Genomic DNA, 13,959 nt, shown 5'->3' on the forward strand with positions numbered 1-13,959 from the left:
TCTGCCCTCCACCACCACTTCGTTTCTCTCTTCAGGAGCCTCTCCCTGGAAGGGCGTTTTAAGACCTGGAATCTACCTTTAATCTGAGCCTTAGCAGTGCCTGCCAGGCAAGGGCTTCAGAGGGTAGACTGTTTCTCCATAGCAAGTACCTTTGGAAGAATTCATGGGGGAAGGTGAGTTAGTGGAGGTCGTCCTCAAAAACCAAACTCACTGCTGTCAAGTCAGTGCTGATTCACAGCAGCCGCCGGGGGGCCGAGAGGGTAACTGCCTGTAGGAGCGGAAGGGCCAGTCTTTCTCCCGAGGAGGTGGGTTCGGACAGGCATCACACGGATCACAGCCCCACGTGTAACCGCTACGCCCCAGGGCTCCAGTGGAGGTGGGAGGTGGTTGTTAAAAGTGAGCGCAAGTCTCACGTCTCCCTGCAGCCATCGGTCCATGTCACCAGGGAGCCCTGGTGGCACAGTGGTTTGAGTACTCAGCCGTTAACCAAAAGCTGCCACTTCAAACCTGCCAGCTGCTCCCAGGGAGTTAGATGGGGCAGCCTGCTTCCATAAAGACTGCAGCCTGGGAGACCCCATAGGGCATTCTGCTTGGGATCGATTGTCACAGCGGGTTGCAAACAATCATTAAGCCTCTCTCCGTTTCCCACGTTCATGAGAGACCTGTCCGTGCGATGCAAGTTAGATTTTTTCCCCTGAGCACATCAAACATCCCAGGAGACCCTCCTTTGTTGACATGGAAGGTGTGTGCAGGGAGGGGAGCCAGGCACGTTCTCACTGAGCCTTGGCTTGTCTTCGGAGGGTGGCTCACCCAGCCTGGCAGTGCAACGGGGAAGTGCTTAGTGGACAACCAACCAGTCTGAAGGTGGAGCCCGCCCAAGGCTCCGTGGGAGGAAGGACTTGTCAGCCTAGGATGCCCCGGGTCGGGGAGGCAGGGGTGCCGATCGTTCTGAGCACCACCTTCATGTACTCTGGCCTGAACCCCACTCGGATCTCAGAGGGGAAACGTGGACTACCTCGTTAACTTGGGGTGCTGGCCCAAGAGACACTCCTGGAAAGGACAGGATACAGAATGCTCTCTGAGTCAAGTGTCAAGTCCAAAGACTCGGGTTCAAATGTAACTGTGAATGGCCTCGTGTAGCAGGTTTCAGGAGCCCCTCCTGGCTCATCCCACCGCACCCCTGCACCCTCCCCTCCTTCCAGCTATGCCCGGTGTGGCTGCCCACCTCCCCTTCCGCCTGCCCCAGACACATCAGGCATCCCAGGATCGAGTCATTGAAGCCCTGGAGTACACTTGGCACCAGACACCCCTCAGAGAGGCCAAACGGACCAGTCAGTCTCCCCAGCTTTAAAGAGCAGGCCGGAACAAAGTGGGCTTTGGTGGGCCCTATAAATATCCTCCTGCCTGGAGCTGTCTGCCGCTACCCTTTTGGAAGCTGGTTCTCAGCCCTCTGCTGGTGTGGATTTTCATTGCTCGCCGCCGCCCCCCACCCCACGCCCCCCCAAGCGTTGGTCTCATTTTGCAAAGGGAGTGGTCTGGCCTTATTTAAGGCACTGGTCCAAGTGTTCCCAGGAGCTTCTGAGTCTTCTTCAAAGGGAGAGAGGACAGGAATGAGTCCGCGTGGGGTCTGAGCTGCTGACAGCTAGAAAGAGCTCTCTGCTCACTGGAGAGAGGAGCAGGTATGTGAATGTATGGCCCTCCTTCCCCCAAGGTAACTTTGACCTGACCTTGGATCTTTGGGCAAATGTTTGTGCCCACACATTGCTAACTCTATCAAAAAATGCTCCCCGAGTCAGGACTTCAGCAACATTCATCATTTGGGGGCCGGGGGAGGGGGAGGCGGTTGGCCTTCCAGATGTCTTTGGGAAAAGAGGAGGAGCCAGCTCTGGCTTGACAGACAGCTCTGGCTTAAACTCGGCTGGCCACTTGCCCAGCTCAGCCTGGGACTTCATGTCCTAGGACTGGTCACCATAGGCCCCCCTGGTCCTCTGACCCGCCTGTGGTCTGAGCACAAACCCTAAGGAAGGAGCCCCCTGCAGTCAACACGTTCAGCATGGAAAGCCCCGATGGACCTCCGACCGCTTTACCGACTTGGTGCTATCAGTGAGCTTACAGGCAACCAAAGACATTCACGGGGGAAATGCAACCCCACAAAAGTATAAACCCACCTCGGAAAGGATCCCAAAGACTGAACCCTTCACAGCCGACCCAGACGGCAATCTGATGGGGGGGAGGGGCGGGGGGCACTTCGCACGTGGTGGCTGATCCCCAAACCACCTCTCCTGGCTCTAAGGTCTGACCCTGGGCAGACCGATGGGGAAGCTGGCTCCAGGCTAAGAGCCTGGAGTTCAGAAACCCAGAGGCTCTTGCCAGCTTGACACAAGCCCCTCTCTACAGCCTCATGATGTGGCTGTTGATGGGGGAGGTGCCCTCCCCGTAGTCTCCGTGCTGCACACTTGGGATGGGCCTGTTAGCTGTGTGGTTGTTAAGGAGGGCCTGTGGGCAGCGCCTGTTGGTCCCCTTTCAAAAAGAACAAACCCAACCAAGAAGAGATTTCTTTCCTGCCGGTTCTCTGCGCTCACATCCCATAAGCCCCCAGGTGCCCACCAGTCCATCGTGCCCCTTCTGTCCACAAGGCCGAGGCGAGGCGACCTCAGCCAGTGCCTCTGCACAGAGGCAGAACCGGCAGCAAACATAGTAAGCCCTGCCCTGTGGCGCATTGGCTTCACCCTGTTGTCCTGGCCACATAAATGATTATTTTATTATTCACCAGAAATAAAAATTTAAAGAAACAAGCCTGCGTCCAGGTCTGCTGGGAGTGGGAGGTGGGGTGGGGTGGGGGGCGAGAGGGTGACTGTGTCTTCCACGTGTGAGAGGAAGTCTGCCAGGAGCATCGGCTCCCGTCCGTCTCCAGCCGTGTGTCAGTGTGACCGGCAGAGCCGCATCCCATTCCACTTTCCTGCCCCCAGCGACCAGCCCGGGAAGGAAGAACCCTTTGGAACCCATCGAATCGATTCCAACTCACACAGCAACCCTAGATCTGCCCTGGGGGGTTCTGAGACCCATTGCTGATGGGAGTGGAAAACACCATCTTGGTCCCAGGGAGCAGCTGGAGGTTTCAAACTGCCAACCTTGGTAAGCAGCCAGGCGCCACCCCCCACACCATCGGGCCCTGGGAGACCAAGCGGAAGATGAGATGACTTTCCCTGGAGAAGCAGGCGTCGTGTGCGACCTGCCTGGCCCCGGATTGGAAGGTGGCACAGCCAGACAGGAGTGTACATTCACCTCTAAGGCCCACGCAGGAAGGTCAGCTCCTTGCCAGCAGGGGGGTGGGCAGCCCTGGAGGGGCTTGGCAGAAGTGCTGCTTTAAGGAAACCAGGCTGGCAAGTGGGAAACCCTTCTAGGCAAGATGGGGCACGTCAAGGACTCACCAGAACCACCGAGGCAGTGGGCCGTCCTGGGGTGCCCCTTGCTCCCTCTCAAACTATCGACCATCTCTAGACCTATTGATGACCACGTGTTTATATCTTTAACTTAACAATACAGATTGGCACTGGGGCCTACTGATAGCAAGACTGGGGTGCAGACCAGGGCACGCGGTGGGGGAGTCTCCTGTGTGTGTGAGCTCAGCACAGGGGCTTCACGCGCACGCAGAGGGCACACCAAGACTCAGAAGCAAGGCATGGGATTCCATCTGTGAATTCAGATCATGGCAGACCTGGGTGCCCAACACCTCTATGCATAAGAAAGAGACTGACCTACTCCCTGGAGGTCTCAGTGTGGGGTGGGGGCTTCCCAGAGGAGGCAGGTTCCCAACTCCTGATGAATTGGAGAGAAGAGGTGAATGGTGGGTGGATGGCGACGCGATCAATAATTACTTAACACTTTGACATTCTCGAATGTCTCAAACACACATCAAACAACCTAACAATTCTAAAATTAACTCAAGTTATTAACTATAGGGGTAACAATTAATTCAGCATCGTAGTCCCGATAAGCTTACCTTCATCGGTGTACTCACCCCGGGTAGAGTTGGAGAGAACAGGAATGAATGTCTCCTTGGTTCCCAGCTCTGAATTTCCAGCCGCTCCACCTGGGTTTATATAGGCAGTTCAGCTGGTCATTTGAAGTCAGCCAGAGTCTTATTGGGGTTCCCCAGACTTACTGGGGCGGCCTCTAGTCTACTTGTTTACTTCACTGTGGTGATTCAGCATGTTTGTGAGGCTTTTATTTTCTGTCAAAATGGAGTCTCCTGTGTTCATCACTCCTTGTCTTGCAAGGCAGTTCCGTGTCTTGCAAGGTAGTCTTACGTTGCTCTCGTCACGGCCCTGCAGGCAGTGTTCCCAGCGTCTGCAAAGGCCTGGATTTAAGAAGGGGGACCAGGAGCAGCTCAGAGAGGCCAGGGCGTGAGGACTGTTGCCAGGAACAGGATGGTTTGGTATAGACAACTTAAGTCAAAACCAAACTAGCCAAACCCACTGCCGTCAAGTCAATTCTGACCCACGGTGACCCCGTCAGACGGAAGAGAGCTGCCCCATTGGGTTTCCAAGGCCACAAACCTTTACGTGAAGCAGGCTGCCACATCGTTCTCCTTCGGAGCAGCTGGTTGGTTCAGACGCCCTGCTTTCCAGTCAGCAGCCAAACATGTACTCTGTTAGCAGGGCTCCCCGTGTCAGGCCAGGGGATCTCAGACTCAGATCATTTGTCCGGGCACCTGTTCTGTTCTGTGCGGAACTCAGAAGAGATACTCTGTTCTTGGAGAATTCAAGATCTGTGGAGATGGATGGAGGAACGGACGTCAGCAGGAAGCTGTCAATTGGTCTCTGTGCAAGAGTTCAGAGATGGGAGATGAGACCTGGGCCACAGACCCAGACCACCACAGGGGCAGGACATGCTTCATTAACAAGAGAGCAATGTCCCAACTCCACAACCAAACTCCTGCCATGGAGTCGATAATGCCGAGTGACCTTATGCGACTCGCTAGAACTGCCCCTGGGGGTTTCTGAGACGAACTCTTCATGGGAATGGAAAATCTCGTCTTTCTCTCAGAGTGGCTGATGGTTTCGAACTGCTGACTTGGAGGTTATGACTGAATGCATAACCACTATGCTACCAGGGTTCCTCAGGGAGCAATGCTAGGTACCTAGTGCTTGTCACACAGATGAACACGTGCCAAGCGCTTGCCCTTTTTACCCCCACAGCAACCCTATAAAACTCGACGCACAGGCATTCTCATGAACCCTATTTTATCTACAAGGAGGCTGAAGCACAGAGAAGTCAGGAGGCTTTTCCAAGGTCATACAGTGAGCAAGTGGCAGAGGTCAAACCCAGGTAGTCCGACTTCCAACCATGATGTTAAACTCATCCGAGCCAAGCAGACTTCAACCCTAGCTGGCCTTCAAAGCTCTGGTTGCAAACCTCCACTCCGTGGAGAGTCCCAGTTGGGGCTGGCAGGTGGCAGAGAAATTAAGCAAATGGTAGCAGGACCCTGCAGGTTACTGAGAGCCTGGCTTCTCTTTGTTTCCCTCTGGCGGCTCCAGAACCCTAGCTTCAGGTCTTCTCCGCTCAGAGCACCCCTGTTCGCTCCTGAGTCTCAGACACCAATGCTCCAAGGTGGCTGCTGGGCCAGTGAGACTCGACCAGCTGGTTCTACTTGATCGTTCTTCACGCAGACATGGTCCCCAGCATGGAGGGTCCCCAGGCCTACAGGGATGGCCCGGAGGCAGGGCATGGAAAGGCCGCCTGCGTGCCTGGCACCTGGGAGGGATGGTAAGAGGTCCTGAGCTCAGACGGCCACATTCGGGATCTCCCATCTACTCTGCCGCTCAGGAGACCCTGCAACTTAATTTTAGAAAATAGAGTTTAATGCTCTTCAGTCCAGAAATGAAAGTTGGGGAAATATATTCTACACGTGGCCTGGGTAGCAGAGTGGTGGTCCTGGGGGGCCTAGAGCTAAACCTCAGTCCTGTGCCCCGAGCACCCTGATAGTGCAATTGCTTTGGGGGGAAATAGGAGGGTCTCTAGAGGCTGGGGGTGGGGGGTGTCTCCCTGCAGAAAGGGAGGTGGGAGGGAAATAAAAGGCATAATTCTCCCTTCTAATGAGAGACCCTTTTGCAAAAGTAACCCCAAACCTCAAATGTAATTTGCAGATACATTGATTAAGCCTTCCGTAGGACAAAGACAAGAGGAAGGCAGGACTCATCTGGGGAGTGACCATCAGCAGGAGGCCATGGTCATGGCATTGAAGGGCTCCCAGAGGGCCTGCAGTCCACAGCGCATGGGAGGGCCACATGCTGGGAGGGAGGTGCATGATCACAGTCCCAGTGGGGAATACAGAAGAGGGAGTGGGACTACGATCGCCACACGTGCCTGATGCTAGACAGCAGAGCTTCCAGGGCTGGCTCTGGGCCCTCTGACCAAGGCAGTCAGGCTAGGACTCATGACGATGGAGCCCTAGAGCCCCGGTTCCATCAAAGACACACCTAGGCCAGTCCTCTGCACTCCATTCCACCTTCCTTGGCCAAGAGAGTGGTAGTGATCCACTCAAACACACTCTACCTGAGGGCAAGGCTATTCGCCTTGCCTGTTATCGGTAACAAAACTTCGTGGCGGCTTAATCCACCTTGAGACTCCAAATGGATCTTGCGTTCTCACTGTAACGTAAACCTAAAATCAAAACAAAAGTGCCTCACTGCCCCCGAGTAGATTCCTTCTGCTCAGTCTGACCTCTAAGGCAGACCCAGGGGAAAGCCACCATGGAGGGAAGGGAGAACCGGGGCAGGGAACAGACTCTTGGCAAGGATGGAGCAGGAGGGGTGCACCGGAGTACATCCTCAGCAAATGGCATGCCAGCTGACTGGGGCAACTGGGTGGGAGCTGGGGAGAGCATTTGGGGGCAGGCAGTTTGTGTGGTGGGGTATGTGGAGAGAGCGCCAGGCCGAGGCAGGAGAGAGGGCAGTCTGCAGTTTGCTGGAACGGAGCTTCATCCAAAAGGAGAGGGGACAGGGGAGAGAAGAGAGCTCAGAAGCCCCTCCAGGCCCGTCCCTCTGCCCACGGCCACATGCACCTTCCGTCTGGAGCTCACAGGACAGACTGGGGAGGTTTCTTGGAGCCATGAAACGATATGCCACCCACTTCTCTGCTCTTCATCCTGGCAAAACCAGCCAAGTCCACGGCCGTCAAGTCAATTCCAGTTCCGCAGCACCCCATAGGGCAGGGGTCCTCAAACTACGGCCCCGGAGGACATTTATCCGGCCCGCCAGGTGTTTTTGCCCCATTTGTTTTTAACTTCAAAATAAGATATGTGCAGGGTGCATAGGAATTTGTTCATAGTTTTTTTTAAAAACTATAGTCCGGCCCTCCAACGGGTCTGAGGGACAGTGAACTGGCCTCCTGTTTAAGAAGTTTGAGGACCCCTGCCACAGGGTTTCCAAGGCTGTCAGTCTTTCCCAAAGCAGACTGCCGCATCTTTCTCCCAGGCAACGTCTGGGGGGTTCAAGTTGCCAACCTTTCAGTCAGTGACCCAGCACTTGACCTTCTGCACCACTAGGTCTCCTTCATCCGGAGGGACCCTTGTTTGCTGGGCACCACTTTGCTACCTCAGGGCTGTTGCCCGGGACTTGGAGGAAATCTCCTTGCTGTCTGCTTGGCTTTCTGTCCTGGGTGGTTTTGACCACAGAGGGCAGTGTGGTTCCATCGGACGTGAAAGATACCGTCATCCTGGTTTCTAGGAGGACGACTCGGGGCATCTCATTGGCAAATGCATTTAAGAATGGAAGCCTTACCATTACACAGATTTGCTGACCACGAGATTTTTCAAAAGCCTGCAGGATATGAATAGGCCCTGTGGATCTTTAAAAGGAGTATACAAAATATAGTTTTGCCCCATTTTTTCCCCATTAACCTTCGAGTGCTTTTTAAAATTCCAGTGTATTTTGAGGCACGAATGTTCTAAAGAGCATAAGGTCTCCGGGGCCCCCGAACGAGCTTGGCAGTTGGGACCCACCTGGCAGGAGGCGGTCCTCCATCCAGGTGGCAGGCAAGAGAGCCCAGTTCCACGCTACAACAGATGGGCTCTGTCCAAAGTCAGTCTCACAACAGCAACCAAAGCCGCCACAAACCAAGGGACACACCTTGGGAAAGCCATGGGAGTTTCTGTCTGCAGCCCCTCCCTGCTTGTCACATGCTCTGTCCAGCGTCAACTAGGTAATATTTCCTCGGCGCAGCCACAACTAGGTCCCCGCAGGGATCACACCTTGTCACCCACCATCTCTCGAGCTCCTGTGACTGGCCTCAGACGTTTGAGCTACCAGAGAACGAGGACTTGCCTGGGTAATAAAATGTAGACCATGTAACTTGCAACTCGTGTTTATGACCTGTCTGGGGATCAGCTATTTTGAACGTCTGGCTGATTGGAACTTGAACGTACAACAAAGGTTTGTTCCCAAATAACTACCACCCACCCCAGCTACTCTCTTCCTTCCCCTGACCACTCTATGCCGCCATGACACGGGGCAACACAGTTGCCTGAAATAGTTTCTCTGAAAAATGCATTTCCGAAGGGGTCCCCTGCTTAAAACAGCTGCAGGGAAACACAACTTGACCCTCAATATCCCGGATGTGCGTCCTTGTTCAGCAGAATCCAGAAGGGGCTTGCTCTAGGGCAATACCAGGGCCTCAGATGAGTGGAGCCGATCCTTACAAGCGGGCCCCTGTCTCCTGCATCCCAGTGGAGGATGAAAACCAGCTGGAGGAGAAGGGAAAGAGTAGGGGTGGGGGGTGTCTTCCTTTTTAAACGTTTTTTTACATTGCGAATTGCGTGACATTTTCCAGAGCAGATCTCGTTTTCCACTCAATAATCTGTACCCCTTTTGCTTCATCTCAGTCAGTGCAGTCCCGCTCATCCCACCTCCCGGCTGTGCTCCTTGCCGCTGCTTCTGCTCCCCCGCCCTCTGTACTCGTTCCTCAGGTAAGCTCTGTCCCCTTGATCTCAACTGGTTGGTTATAAGACGTGCGCATCTCGGGTGTGTGATCGTATGCGTTACGGCAGGGGTGTCAAACTCAAAACCCGGGCCATTTGGTGCAACAGGCAACATTCACGCAGGCCACATCACATTTACACATTTTGTTAAATTTATATTTTGAAGTGAGGATTCAGGAATATGGATAGGATAATTAAAATACTATATAATTGCTTTTATTTAAACGTTTATTTTATTTAATGTATTTATAAAACTAAAATTATTCGTTTTTACCTAAAACTTGCCGGCACTTTCTTCCTACCAGTTTTCACTGACCTCTTAGGTTGTGACCAGAAAATACAAAATAATAAAAAAATGCAAAATGTTGGACAGCTGACAAACGTGAAGCACAATCATAATCGCTTCCCTCTAAAATGTTAACTAGCGCTGCCGCTAGGTATGATTCATAACAGCACAACCCAGAGTGCTCTTTTTAACCTTTTTGCTATTGGGATCTGTTTACATCACGTGACCCTGAGAGTGGCAGACATATCGCCTCCAAACGTCGCCTGAACTGAGTCAGAGCATTTATCCGCGTCCACAGGCCCCCAGGAAAGGCGCTGGGCCACCTGTATACTCATTTTCAGCAATTGAAGGGTTAACGAGGGAATTGTGTGTGCCGTATTGCCTCAATCTCCCCTAAACGCTATTTTCTTCATAATAATTTTTTCTATTTTCATTTTATTTCAGAACATCGCAGGCCACAAAAAATTACCTCAGGGGTCCCATGTGGCCCCTGGGCCACCAGCTTGACACCCCTGCTTTATAGACCTGTCCACTGTTTGGTTGAAAAATGAGCCACAGGCATGAGTTCAATTCTAGACTTGAAGGGTGACTTAGTTTAGTCTTTTTTTATGACTTTGAGTTTTGTTCCTCCTTTTCCTCGCACTCTATCCAAAGCTTTCTAATGTAACCCGTTTCCGAGCAATTGGTAATGCACGATAGCCTGGCACTGCCTACTTCTTCTGGTCTCAAGGTCATGGAGACTGATGATTTTGTGTTCCATTAGGCCACTGGACTCATTGTTTCCATTTGTCCTCAATTGTCATATTCTTCTGTTCTCCAGACAGGAAGAGACCAAGAGTCACACCTTAGACTGATGCGCATGAGCTATAACATCCCAGTCACTGCGCCCCAAAGTAGGACGTGTGTAGGACAGGGTCTTTGTGAAATAGGTTATGCCAATTGTCCTTGGTGGCAGGGGATGTCTATTAAAGCCTAATTTCCTGCTGAGGTTCCATTGCCAGTCCCAATAAAAGGATAAAAAAATGTACAGAGATTTTGGATTTCAGATAGACAGAACTGTATTAGTCTGGGTACTTTAGGGAAACAAATCCACAGAAACTCATGTATAAGAGAGAGTTTTATATAAAGATTAAGTGCGCATCAAGAAAACATCCCAACCCAGTGCTGCCCAAGCCAAGTCCAACATTAACCCATATGTCTGACACCAATCTACAAAGTCCTCCATCTCACAAAACACACACTATGACGCCGACCACAGGAGGAAAGCCGAGTCAGTGAATGTGTAAGCATCTCAGCGCTGGCAGGGGTCTCCACCCGGCTGCTCCAGCACCCAGGGCTGCATCGGGGTAGGTCCATGTGGCTTCTCCTTGGGGATGTCTTGTAGGAAGTCAGTCTTACAAGCTAAAGCAGGGAACTGGCTAAGGCAGCGCACCTGGTGCGACCATCAGAAAGCAAGAGACCTGAGACCTTAAAAGGCAAAGCTCACTGAGCCATTTATCCCTCCGCCCTTCAATTAATCTCACATGTGTTTATCGGCCAGGTTGGCACAATAAACTAACTAACTTAAGGACCTAGAGCAAGTCATTTAGCTCCAAAGCCTTTGTTATTGGTGGTGTTTCCCAATTAATTCCAGCTCATGGTAGATGCCATCAAGTTAGTTCCACTTCATATCCCAGGTACAAAAGAATGAAATAGTGTCCGGTCCTCCTAGCAACCCCATGGGGCAGAGTATCCCTGCCCTAGGCTGTAATCTTTAGGAAGCACATTCCCAAGTCTTTCTCTTGGGGAACTCAACCACAAAGCTTTTGTGTTTCAGCCACTACTGAGAATATATGGTGGACATCATGTCTAACTCCCCAGCATCTTTTTCTCCCTCCCTTATGGATTTACAGTGACATCGAGGCAGGAGAGTTAAACTCCCGTCAAAGGTGGACTTGCCTGGGCTAAGGATCACACTCTTCTATGAGCACCGGGTCAGGACTGGGCATGCCATCTGGTGCTGGCCAGCAAGAGAGGAGAGGTTTGTTGAAGGCATCTATCTCTCCCCAACCACCTGACCATACACAGACCAGCCTCAGGAGGGCGCCTACCCTCATCGTCTGGGACATGGTTGATCTACTTCTTAGAATTAGAATTAGACCCCAGTGCTTCCTACTACCTTTTCACCGTGTTGAAGCCAGCCATGTTGGGTAAGCGTTTGGCCGGTGTAGGCTCTCAACATGTTTCTCCCCTCTCCTCATGCCTGTCTCAAAACAATCTAGAATATGCGGCCACAGAAAAGTCCACGATCTCTTGGATGTTCCTCCCACTATCAAGAGCCCACTCCTGTGCTCTCGCATGGTGTCAGACTCCTAGCAGATCGTCAGGGACATCTTGGACAGCTACGCCTCTCGAGGGTGATGTTGGCAACACCCGATCTTCCGTTGCTGGCCGACTTGGTGGGTTTGAAAGATGTTAACAGACTCCCTGGCAGGCAGCAGAGTCCCCAGTCCTGTTTTTACACTCTGGGATGAGTGGCTAGAGCTCGGGGCCTTCCACCACCACCCCCCACCACCACCCCCATTTTCCGCTCCCCTGCCCTAAGATGTCTGCCACTGGTGAGCTAAGGAAGTCTGTGGCCAATCACCTACAAAGCAAGCCATCCCAGGAATGTCTGCTATTCCGGGCATGCCGTGTGGGGTGGGTTTGCTCCTTCTGAACATCGCTTGGCTGCATGGAAACCCTTAACTATTTTGTCTGGAGGCATCAGCATGGAGCTGGGGACCCCAGGGAGTGGAAGAGAAAGGAGGGGGTCCAGCAGTCCTGACTCTTCCTTCTCTTGGGACCGGGTGGTCTATCCCAGACCTGGCTGGGCTCGGCTCAACCTCAGCCTTTTCCCTCTGGCTCCCCCAGCAGAGGCCCCCAAGGCATTGGGAACAGCTGGAGCTGCGGGAAAAGGCATTTCCTTGGGGAGGGGAGAAAAGGGCCCGGAGGAAGCCAATGTTGGCCAGCTTTATTCCGCAGGGACGGAATCTGGACTGGATTCTAGTTCTGGCTGGGTGACCTCGGGCGCATTTCTCAAGTTCTCAGAGCTTCTTTGTTTTCTTAAATAAATAGACATTCTGCCATGACTTTAAGTGGCTCTGGATGGTAACGCCTTGACATTGGACAGCTTCTAATGCTGTGGATGTGTTGTCAGGAGAGACCAGTCTCTGGAGAAGGAGTGGGGCTTGGTAAAACAGAGGGCCAGTGACTACAGATGAAGGCCCCCAAGGAGATGGATCGATACCGCGGCCAGGGCCATGGGCTCACAGGTGAGAACAGCGGTGAGGGAGGACAGCCCGGGACACGGCAATGTTCCCTTCTGCGGTCCACTGAGTCGCTATGAGTCAGACCCAACGGCACCTAACAAGCAAAGCCAAAAGGGTTTTGGCGCATCTATTAGATGCGAAGTTGCCTGCTAGGTGCTTTGTAAGAATCATTCTCTTCTTCATCACCAGAAAACCACCCAAAAACCAAACGGACTGGCCTCCAGTCAATCTTGACTCATACTAACCCGACGGGGCTGGGTAGAACCAACCCCGTGGGTTTCCGAGACTCTCTCTTCCTTCCGCATCGCAGGGCTTCAGCAATACGCCAGTCACTCACAGTTCAAAGCACTTCAAATATACCGACGCCTTTAATTCTCACAACAACCCTGGTGAGGGGGTAAATACTAACCCTGGTTTAAAGAACTCTGGTGGTGCAACCTGTAAGTGCTGAGCCACCAACCAAGAGGTTGGGGGTTCCAATCCCCGCCCAGGGTGTGGGTGTGGGGGGAAATGCCAGCCCCCCCACAACTAATTGCAAGTTCGATAGGCACAATTGTATAGTTGAGATATATAAATATTATATTAAAGTGATAAAGAGCATGAGAGATAGAAGAAATAATGGAGTCAGACACATTCCTTGGTAGCAATGCTCACCTCAGCCCTGCTTGGTGGTCCACGTGGAGAGAGGGGGAGGGGAAGTAGGACAAGGGGAACGGGAACAGGGAAGGGAGGATGGGAGAGGAGAGGGGGAACGGAAGAGAGGCCAAGAGGGAACTTTATTGCTAACGCAGGTCTATATACCTTTGGGGGGAGCGCAAGCCCACTAATTACAGGTGAAGACATATGTCTCAGGAAGGGGTTACACTATAGGTAATACAGCAATGAGAGGGGGACAATCTAGGGATATACACACAATAAGAAGAGGAGGGATTGGGGATATACGTGTGACAAGATCCTAGATTCAGGATGGCAGCCTAACTTTGGATGTCACGGAGCAGGTTTGACCTGTTCTCTGGATCTCCATGGAAACCACTATCAGTAGGGTGTCAACCACATGTACAGGAACCAGACTAATGGTCACAAGGCTTTAGGGAGAAGCAACCCATTGTCCTTAACAGCAGGGAGTGGGCGCTACCTGTGGTGGAACCAGACAGTACTCTGGCAACTGGGAGAAATCTTTCTGTTTCCCACGTGCAGGGACGACCAGGGGGAAACATGGCAATGGGTTCCTGTAGAGAGTCCAACTTAAGAAGCCCTGTGGCTTCTTGAGAAAGTTCTATTTCCTTAACTAGCTCTACTCCAGAAAGTTCTATTTCCTTAACTAGCTCTACTCCAGAAAGTTCTATTTCCTTAACTAGCTCTACTCCAGAAAGCTCTATTTCCTTAACTAGTTCTACTCCAGA

Source organism: Echinops telfairi, unplaced genomic scaffold, assembly GCF_000313985.2.
Source record: "Echinops telfairi isolate 266 unplaced genomic scaffold, ASM31398v2 ScPeMD7_4048;HRSCAF=4782, whole genome shotgun sequence".
Lineage (NCBI taxonomy): Eukaryota > Metazoa > Chordata > Mammalia > Afrosoricida > Tenrecidae > Echinops > Echinops telfairi.